We start from the raw sequence: 8,714 nt of genomic DNA on the forward strand, positions 1-8,714 counted from the left end.
CATCCTCTTCACAGCTAGCAACACCCAAGACCTAAATATCATCTGCAAATTTAAGTAATTTATTGACTATCCCTTCATCTTTGTCATTGATGTAAATCAAAAATAGCAATTGTCCTAAGACTGAGCCCTGAGGTACCCCACTTGTGACATTAATCCAGTTTGACTGAACTCCATTTGTAACAACCCTCTGCTTTCTTCCATCCAGCCACTCTTCTGTTCAATTTGCTAACTTATCCCCCACATCTATAGAGCTAATTTTTTTCAAGCCTTTTGTGTGGCACATTGTCAATTGCTTTCTGAAAATTCAGATACACCAAACCTACACCCTTACACTAATCTACATAAGCAGAAGAATGTTAAAAGATTTGTAAGGCAAGATTTTTTCTTAGTGAAACCATTTTGACTGTCCAGTAAAATTCTAAACTTTGTTAAATGACTTTACAAAGCATCTTTTAATAGACTTTCCAAAATTGTTCCACAACTGATGTAAGACTAATGGGTCTATAATTACTGAGACAATTTTTATCACCTCCCTTAAAAAAAGGAGTTTCATTAGATAACTTCCAATCCTCTGGTACCTGCTCACTATTGAAGGACTGACAAAAAATAGTAGCATGTGGCTTACACATCCAATCTTTAACCTCCTTCAAAACCATTGGGGAAATATTATCTGGCCCAGGAGCCTTATCATTTTTTAAACTTCCCAATTTTTTTTCTAACCAGCTCAGAATTAAAGCAGTCATCTTGCTTGATCTCGTTTCCACTTATCAACTGTTCAAGATGTGGAATACTGCTTAAATCTTCATTAGTAAAAACAGAAGAAAAAGTAAAATTTTATAACCCAGCCATCTAATAATCATCAGATACTAGCCCTTCTTCATCATCCCTCAAGGGTCCTATCCCTATCCTAACATTTTGTTTCCCCTTAATGTATTTAAAGAAATCCTTACTGTTAATTTTTACATTTTCAGGCAACTTTTTCTCATACACCCTTTTTTATGTCCTAATATCCTCTTTCACCAACTTTCTTGATTTTATATAATCTTTTGAAATCTCCTGTCATACCAGTCAATTTAAATTTCTTAAATTTATGATGCTTTTCTTTAATTTTATTTCTTAAACTCTTAGTGAGCCAACCTGGTTTTTTACTTGTAGCTACCTTTTTCTTTCTATTAGGAATATATTTACATTGAATATTTAAAAATTTTCCACATCTGCTCAATGTCTCCAGATAACTCAGCTACCCAATTCACAACAGATAACTATTGTCGCATCCCTTCAAAAGTTACTTTTTTGAAATCTATGACCAGAATATCATTATTTGAACCTAATAGAGCAAGGATCACTTGCACCCAGATGTTCCCCAATTTCCACCCTCTCAATCATTTCTATGTTTGAAGTTAACAATAAGTCTTAAAATAGCATTGTTTCTAGTTGGTTCCTTGACTAACTGGTGAAGAAAGCCATCCTGAACAATTTCCAAAAACCTTTCTCCCTCATGGTCTGATTTTAGAATTTCCCAATCTATATGCCTGAAATTAAAATTACCCATAATTATGACTTCATTAATAGTTGAAATCTTAATCCCATTGTAAAGTTTCTCATTAATTTCAGTAGTATCATTTGGTGGTCTGTAAAAAATTCCTACTAAAAGCCTTTTCCCTTTATATCCACTAATAGAAACCCAAATGGATTCAATCTCTTTGCTATTATTTTTGATATCCTCAACTTCAACAGGATGTAACTCACATTTTACATATAAAGCCACTCATCCTCCTCTCTTTAATACTCGATCCCTATTAAATAGCCTGTAACCCTGTATTTCAAATACATTTCTGTCATCAAAATCATCTATGTTTAAACATGTTTCAGTTATTCCCATTATATCAGAATCTTCCATTACTACCAAAGCCCTAATGACCTACTTATAACTTCATCCCCACAGTTAATTCTGGGCAGTATCCCTGACAAAATTAAGCTATGGCCATTTTCTTTAAGTGCCTTTATCAACCCCTTATACTTATTAATTAGCTCCTCTGACCTACCTTTCCCTACATCATTACTTAGTGTGATATCATGTTAGAAACTAACCAACACTTCATTATGTTAAACACACGATTGCATCATCCTCCAACTTAAATAGTTCATAGCTCATGAACCATTAGATAAGTATAGTATTTTTATTGTTAAAACTGATGGGCATGAAAAGTCATTTTTTTTTTGTGTTCCTGAGTTATGTGATGGAGTTATGTTGTACACAGCCAGTTAAGTCCATTCTCATAAGTGTCATATCTGTTATATCTTTCTCTTCTTTGGCTTCTCTTGGTGAAGACCATACTCCATTCACAGGACTGACTCTCAAGAGTTGTGGCTTGTTATATGGAACATTGTTTTGGAGGAATTTCTGCCATGTAGCTTGTTTGATCTTTTCTTTACTCTTGGAAAACTTCTTGCATACATCTTATGTGGATTGAGTTTTTCCTTGCAAGTATTTTGAAGAATTGATTTCACTGTTTTTGTATATTGTGGTGTTAATTGACATTCAGATATTTTAATGAATTTGGTGGTATTTCTGGATATTCTCCTTTATAACATTTTCAGTTTTGTTACCTGTTCAATTATGCAACTAATTCAGCTCATGAAGATTTTTCTTACGGGATCAGTACATGGAATGTGGTTGGATGGATTGTCTATCTTTTTATATATTTTTGTGTGGTCCGAAAGGATTAATGTTTCCAGCCAAATGTTCCAGATAATGAATCTTTACATGTAAAAACTTTTCACTAAAATGTGTTAAGGCCATTTCTTCCAACTTTTCTTTTCTCAATATATATATTGCCTTCAGCACACTTTCTTATCCCTCTTATTTTCTAGATTGGGAACTTAGCTACCCATTCCATCCAGGGATAAATAATTTATCAGAAGTTTTAATTTTCAAGTACATTGTATATACTTACATTTGAATGAACATGTTCCATTTCTTCCAAGATCTTTCTCTCTCATATGCTTTTTTTAAAAATTCTATGAGATATAAAGAGTGGAAAAATTATATTCCTCAGTGTACTTAGATGTATGAATGTATTCAACTGAAACAGATGTCCCCCAATGACTAACTGGAAAACTAAATGGCTTGTAATGCTGAAATCTAGGGATCAATAGCCCATTGCTGTAACTTTGTGCTAAATCAAACAAGAACAAGAATCAACAGAAAGAAAGAGATGTTGTTGTATTGAAACTTAAGAACAAAAATTTGCAAACTATGTTACAATGTGATTTAAGGAAATACAAAAGATAAGTTTAAATCAACAACATTTTGAAGTATTAGCTATCTATCCATACTGTATACAGCTCACTTTCCAACCAGTATCTTTCTGATACTTATTTTATTTTTGTCACTAGAAATATGTTTTCTGTGAAGAATAATACCTTTTTTTATCACTATAAATTTAAGGCAAGTTCAAAGAAGGTGAAGTGTATAGTGGGTCTTCTCCAGGAAGCAATGGTTTTAAAATTTCCCATGTGTCAAGTAAGTGTGATGCTGAAAACTTCTATAGGAGAGGTAATTCATGTAATTTTTTAATAACTGTTAGATGTAAAAGTTTGAGAAAAGACAAGGAATGTTTGTATAAAGATGTATATATAAATTTAAAAATTAAGACTTCTGTAGTGTGCATGTAACAATTAGCTGACTTATGTGACAAGTACGTGTATATGCATCTTAAAGAGGAATAATATTTGGTGTTTATCCTTGGCAAATTAACCAAAATATTGATCTGTAAAGTGACTAGAAAATGTATCTGATGCTTGTGATCTGTAATAAACAGCAGCTATTGTTTTTGAATTTAAAGACATGTTTTTACACAAATCTGACAGCTGAGTAACAGATAAAAGCAGTCAAGAAGGAGTTCTTAGCATGTGTGTTACAGAGCTAGTAAATAAATTACACTGAGTTAGTAGTCCAGTTGCAGCCACAAAACAAATGTTTTGTAGAGAAGCTATAGGTATAGCAGTCATATTGCAACTATAATACTAGGTCGTCAAGAAATTAATGTTGCTTCTTTTTTAAATGAAATAGTCTCCATTCTTATTGATGATGTTTTTCCATATTACAATCAAGTTGTTAATGCTCTGATTAAAGAAATCACTTGGCTTTGAAGCAAAAACATGTCAATGTCTTCTTTAACACCTTCCACATTTGCATACAATTTCCCATTAAGTTGGTGTTGCAGCAAACAAAAAAGATGGTAATCTGATGGTGAGAACTTCCCAACCCAACTCCATAATCTTGTGTTGCGTCAAATGTGCCACATGTGAACGTTCATTATCGTGGAGAAGAACACCTTTCCAATTGACGAGTGAAGGGCATTTCTGATGAAGGGCTTGATTTAAACATTCCAATTGCTGACTAAAGATCTCTGCATTGACAGTTCGCTGTGGATTGAGGAGTTCGAAATGAATTACTCCTTTGAAGTCCCACTAAATACAAAGCATGACTTTTTGCAGATGGAGTCCAGGATTTTGGGTTGGAAGTAGATTTTGTCTAGGACTGAGCCATTGTTTTTGGCATTTAATATTTGCATAGAGAATCCATTTTTCATCACCGGTGACAATTCTATCCAAACATGGTTCATGCACATTATGCACCAGAAGAGATGAAGCCATGTTCACACGATGGAAACGATGATCATTGTAGAGTTCGTGAGGCACCCAAACACCTTCTTTATGTAGTTCTCCCATGTCCCTTAGATGTTTACCTATTTTTTCATCAGAGACACACAATTTCAGGGCCATTTTACAATGGTGTTGCCTTGGGTTAGACTCAGCAAGCGCCTTCTGAGCATCAATATCAATTCCAATATGTCGGCTCCTGCTATCACAGTTTTTAAGGCTAAAATCACCTGAACAAAATTTTCTGAACCATCGTTGACACTTATAAACGTACAGAAATTTCCATAAACTTCTTTGATATTCTTTGTGGCTATAGAGACGTTGTTTCCCTTCTTGTATTCAAACAGCATTACATGCTGAGCGTGTGTCTCGTCATATGCCATCACTATGAGGAATTATAGTGTACTAAACTTTACACATTATGTAGGCTACACTAACATGACGCTTATGTGGTTTGTTAAACTATTATATGTAATGTACGTTTTATGAGGGGTGATTAATGAAAGTGTTCCAAAATGCGACATTAATTTTTTGACGACCTAATACATGTGAAATCTATAGAAACTGCAGGCAGACCTGGAAGAAATGTTACAACAACAATACGTGTTTAATCAATCTATATCTACCAGCCAGGTTAAATTTTTAGATCAGTTCTAGATCTCATTGCTGATTTTTTATAAATTATTTCCTAATGAGAAATTTCAAAATGTTATTTATACTATTTCAAGTTGTAATTAATGTATCTGAGAAAAGGAATGTAATGGGTGAGATGAAACTGAGCATGAAAACATATGAAACACTGACGCAACCATTTATAGTTTAATAAATCTCAGTACAAGATAAATCATATAGTATAACAGTTTAATTTACGAAAGATTATCCATCAATAAATTTTCTTTAGCTTTTATCAAACAAAGTTTCCTTTAACATTTCCTATTTTGTTTTGTGCTATTTTATTTAGCTGTGCTCTGTTTACAGCCTTTTTCATGCTTTATGAAAATCTTGTTACAGATACTATGAAAGAAGAATTTTTAAAGTCAAAATGCGTTTTAACTTAAGTCTAATTACACTGCAAATAAAAGTAGCATACTGTAAAATAATTACACTTTTTTATCTGCTAATAATATATAAAGCAGTAACAAAACATTCAAGAAACAGACTTATGTAATGATTCATCATTGATAACATTTACTGGTTTTGACAGTAACCGTAAGAATTTCTTATCTATGGAACTTGTAATACCTGATAGCAAATTTATTTTTGACAGAACATATATCAAAATACTTCCACAAGTTATAGAAATAAAACAAAAATTTAATCTGACTTGTATCACTACTATATTATTTATATCTGTTTATTTCTATTTTGCATAAAATGTAAAAAGATCGTACTTTTAACCCCTTATCATCCATGGAAAGATTTTTTTCTATTACCATAACAAATCGAGTTTATAAAGTCGAATAAAAAGTGTTTTTGACCTTATAGCTTGCAAGATAATTATATTACAATAAATAAAACCAATAAATAAGCACATTTGGACAACTAATAACAATGTAGTTTCATGTTACAATTTGAAATCATTCTAGAAAGAAAAAAGGGTAATTTGGGTTTTTTTAGATTTATTTTTGGTGTTTACGAGGTTGGTTGAATTGATCAAACCCATTTTGAGATAGGATAGAGAAAATAACATAAACTAAAGTGTTTTACTGAAAAAAAAACGATTGAAGTGTATTTAGGAGGATTAAGGGATTACACAATGGAAATTAGAGATTTTTTGAGATGAGGAAAAGTATTTTTAATTTTAGCATTAAAATTACTTTGTACAGGGACTATTCAAAACAAATATTCAACATATTCTTGGACAAATCTTTATTTTATTTTATTAAAAATACTTCATGAAAAAATAGGATTTTTTGTATGTGAAAGACTGCCAACTTTTGTGAAGATATACACGCTATATTGAAAGTTAGATGTATTGAATCTATAAAGAATTTAAACGAGTACAAAGAGGTCACATTGTCGGTCAAATGGACCAAGCCCATATTGAGAGAGTTAAGGAAATGAAGCCAATTTAATGATTTTAATTTGCTAAAACTAAAATACTTCCATTATCAAAGATCCATAAATATATTTTTATCATCTTTATAGAAAATTAGCTTATTAGTGATATTAAGAGACTGCATGCAAAATGTTATTGGTGGCTATAACGTAATCTATTCCCACTTAAAGTGGCAAGTGTAATTTGCCAGTAGCATAATTACTTTTTCTTTTACATTTTAATTTAAACACTTGTTGACATGAATAAGGGTCAAGTTGCTTAGTCGGTCTGATTTCATTGTAGATCTTAGCCAAGTTTTCAGTTTACACATTGCCAAAAGAGATTGCTCTGCCTCTGCGGTGGAAGATGGAAGAGTAAGGGCTATTCTGATGGCAAAATGAAGATCTGGATACCTTTTGGTTTCTTCTAGCAGTTTCTCTTTTGATAATTCCTCGTCTTTACTGGATTGCTGTTCACATTCCCACAATTGTAGTTCAGCAGCTAGGTTTACTAAATTGTATAATTTAATGATATTTTCAATATTTTGGGGTTGATTTGTTGGGATCACGGATAAAACATCCATCACTTCACTATTATTTAAAAAAATCAGTCAATTTTCGATGAAAGTAATCCATCTATATATGGTATAAAAACTGTTCTTTTGTAATATTCTTCTGGTGTTTTTGAGGAAACATTAGAGTGGTATGCTTGTTTTTGAGACAAGCAAGGAAGAATGAGGGAAGCATCACCTAGTTTGGTGCAAGATTCTAAGCATATTTCTGAGCTTTTTTCCTCACAATTGGACCAGTCATGCTTCAGCACATCAACAAAACTGGTAATAAGTTTTGACATGAAGTATGTTGGCTTTGGTGGATTGTAGCTGAGCTGACAGTAGTTCCATTAATGCAGAATATTTTGAAATAAGGCACATTACATAAATAAATTGGGAATTTTCTAAAGTTGGTTTAAAAGAAATGGCTTTTGTTCTATTTTCACTGTTTGAATGCTCAGACAGTGTTTCCAGAGCTTTTATGATAGTTTCATAATGTAAAGAAAAAACTGATACTTTGATGCTTAGCTGTCCATTGAGTAGCATAAAAAAGTGGTATCTTCATGCCAAGTGTACTTTGGTGTAAAGTGCTATTGCAAAAAAAACTATTAACTCCATAATATCACAAGTATTTCTGATTGCTGCAACTGATGACTGATCATTAATATCCAAATTAAGGAAATGAGCAGAACAGTGAACAAACAATGCCTTGGGTAATGTTTCCTGAATTTGTTTCTGAATGCCTGATGTATGACCAGCCATTGTCGATGCACCATCAAATCCTTGCCCAATAATAATATCTCTGTTTATACCAATTTTGGTAATGTAGGGTAAAATAGTATAGTGGGAGTTGAAGCACAGAATGTATGGCTTGTGTTTCAATCTGGGTCATAAATATATTGGCAAGAACGGGCAAAACAGGATTGCCCATACTTAAACCATCTATTTGAAGGAAATGTTCGTTGTTGAAAATGAAGTTGGTTTTAGTCATTGTAATTTCTAAGAGAGAAGCAAAAAGTGTGCTGGGGATGTGCATTAACTTGTTGGGGTCATTAATGTAGAGGTCGAGTGCAATATTGCAAGATTCATTGGCTGGGACTTCGGTGAAGAGTGACACAACATCAAAACTAGCCATTAAGGCTTTCGAATTTAGTTGTTCTAGTGTATATTTGAAATTGAAGGCATCTTTAAAAAATGAACCTGCAGATGTTGCATATGGTGAGAGAGCCCAGTCTATGTATTTGCCAAGATTGTAGTTGAATGAATCATAAGTGGACAGTATAGGTCATAGGGAGCAGTCCTGTTTGTGTGGTTTAGGAATGCCATGGAGTTGAGGTGTGCGTGAATCAGTTTTATGTAGATAAAATAAAAATCATCAGTAATTAAATTATCTTTTCTCATTTGTATAAAGTTCTGTTTAGTTGTTTTTCATGTGTGTTTGTTGGGTTGCTTGGGATG

General features: G+C 32.7%; 1 protein-coding gene across 2 annotated transcripts in view; it reads left to right on the top strand.

Moving 5' to 3' along the window:
* Positions 1–8,714, top strand: part of LOC106466063 — a 114,348-nt gene that overhangs the window by 48,593 nt on the left and 57,041 nt on the right. Inside the window, exon 5 of one of the 2 annotated variants that reach the window (XM_022394015.1) lies at positions 3,452–3,526. The gene's annotated coding sequence lies outside the window, so the exon portion shown is untranslated. Of the gene's footprint in view, positions 1–2,024; positions 3,527–8,714 lie in introns of those variants that run through there. The other variant, XM_022394013.1, reaches the window with a different exon arrangement.

Source organism: Limulus polyphemus, unplaced genomic scaffold (assembly GCF_000517525.1).
Source record: "Limulus polyphemus unplaced genomic scaffold, Limulus_polyphemus-2.1.2 Scaffold2139, whole genome shotgun sequence".
In the NCBI taxonomy this organism is placed as follows: Eukaryota; Metazoa; Arthropoda; class Merostomata; order Xiphosura; family Limulidae; genus Limulus; species Limulus polyphemus.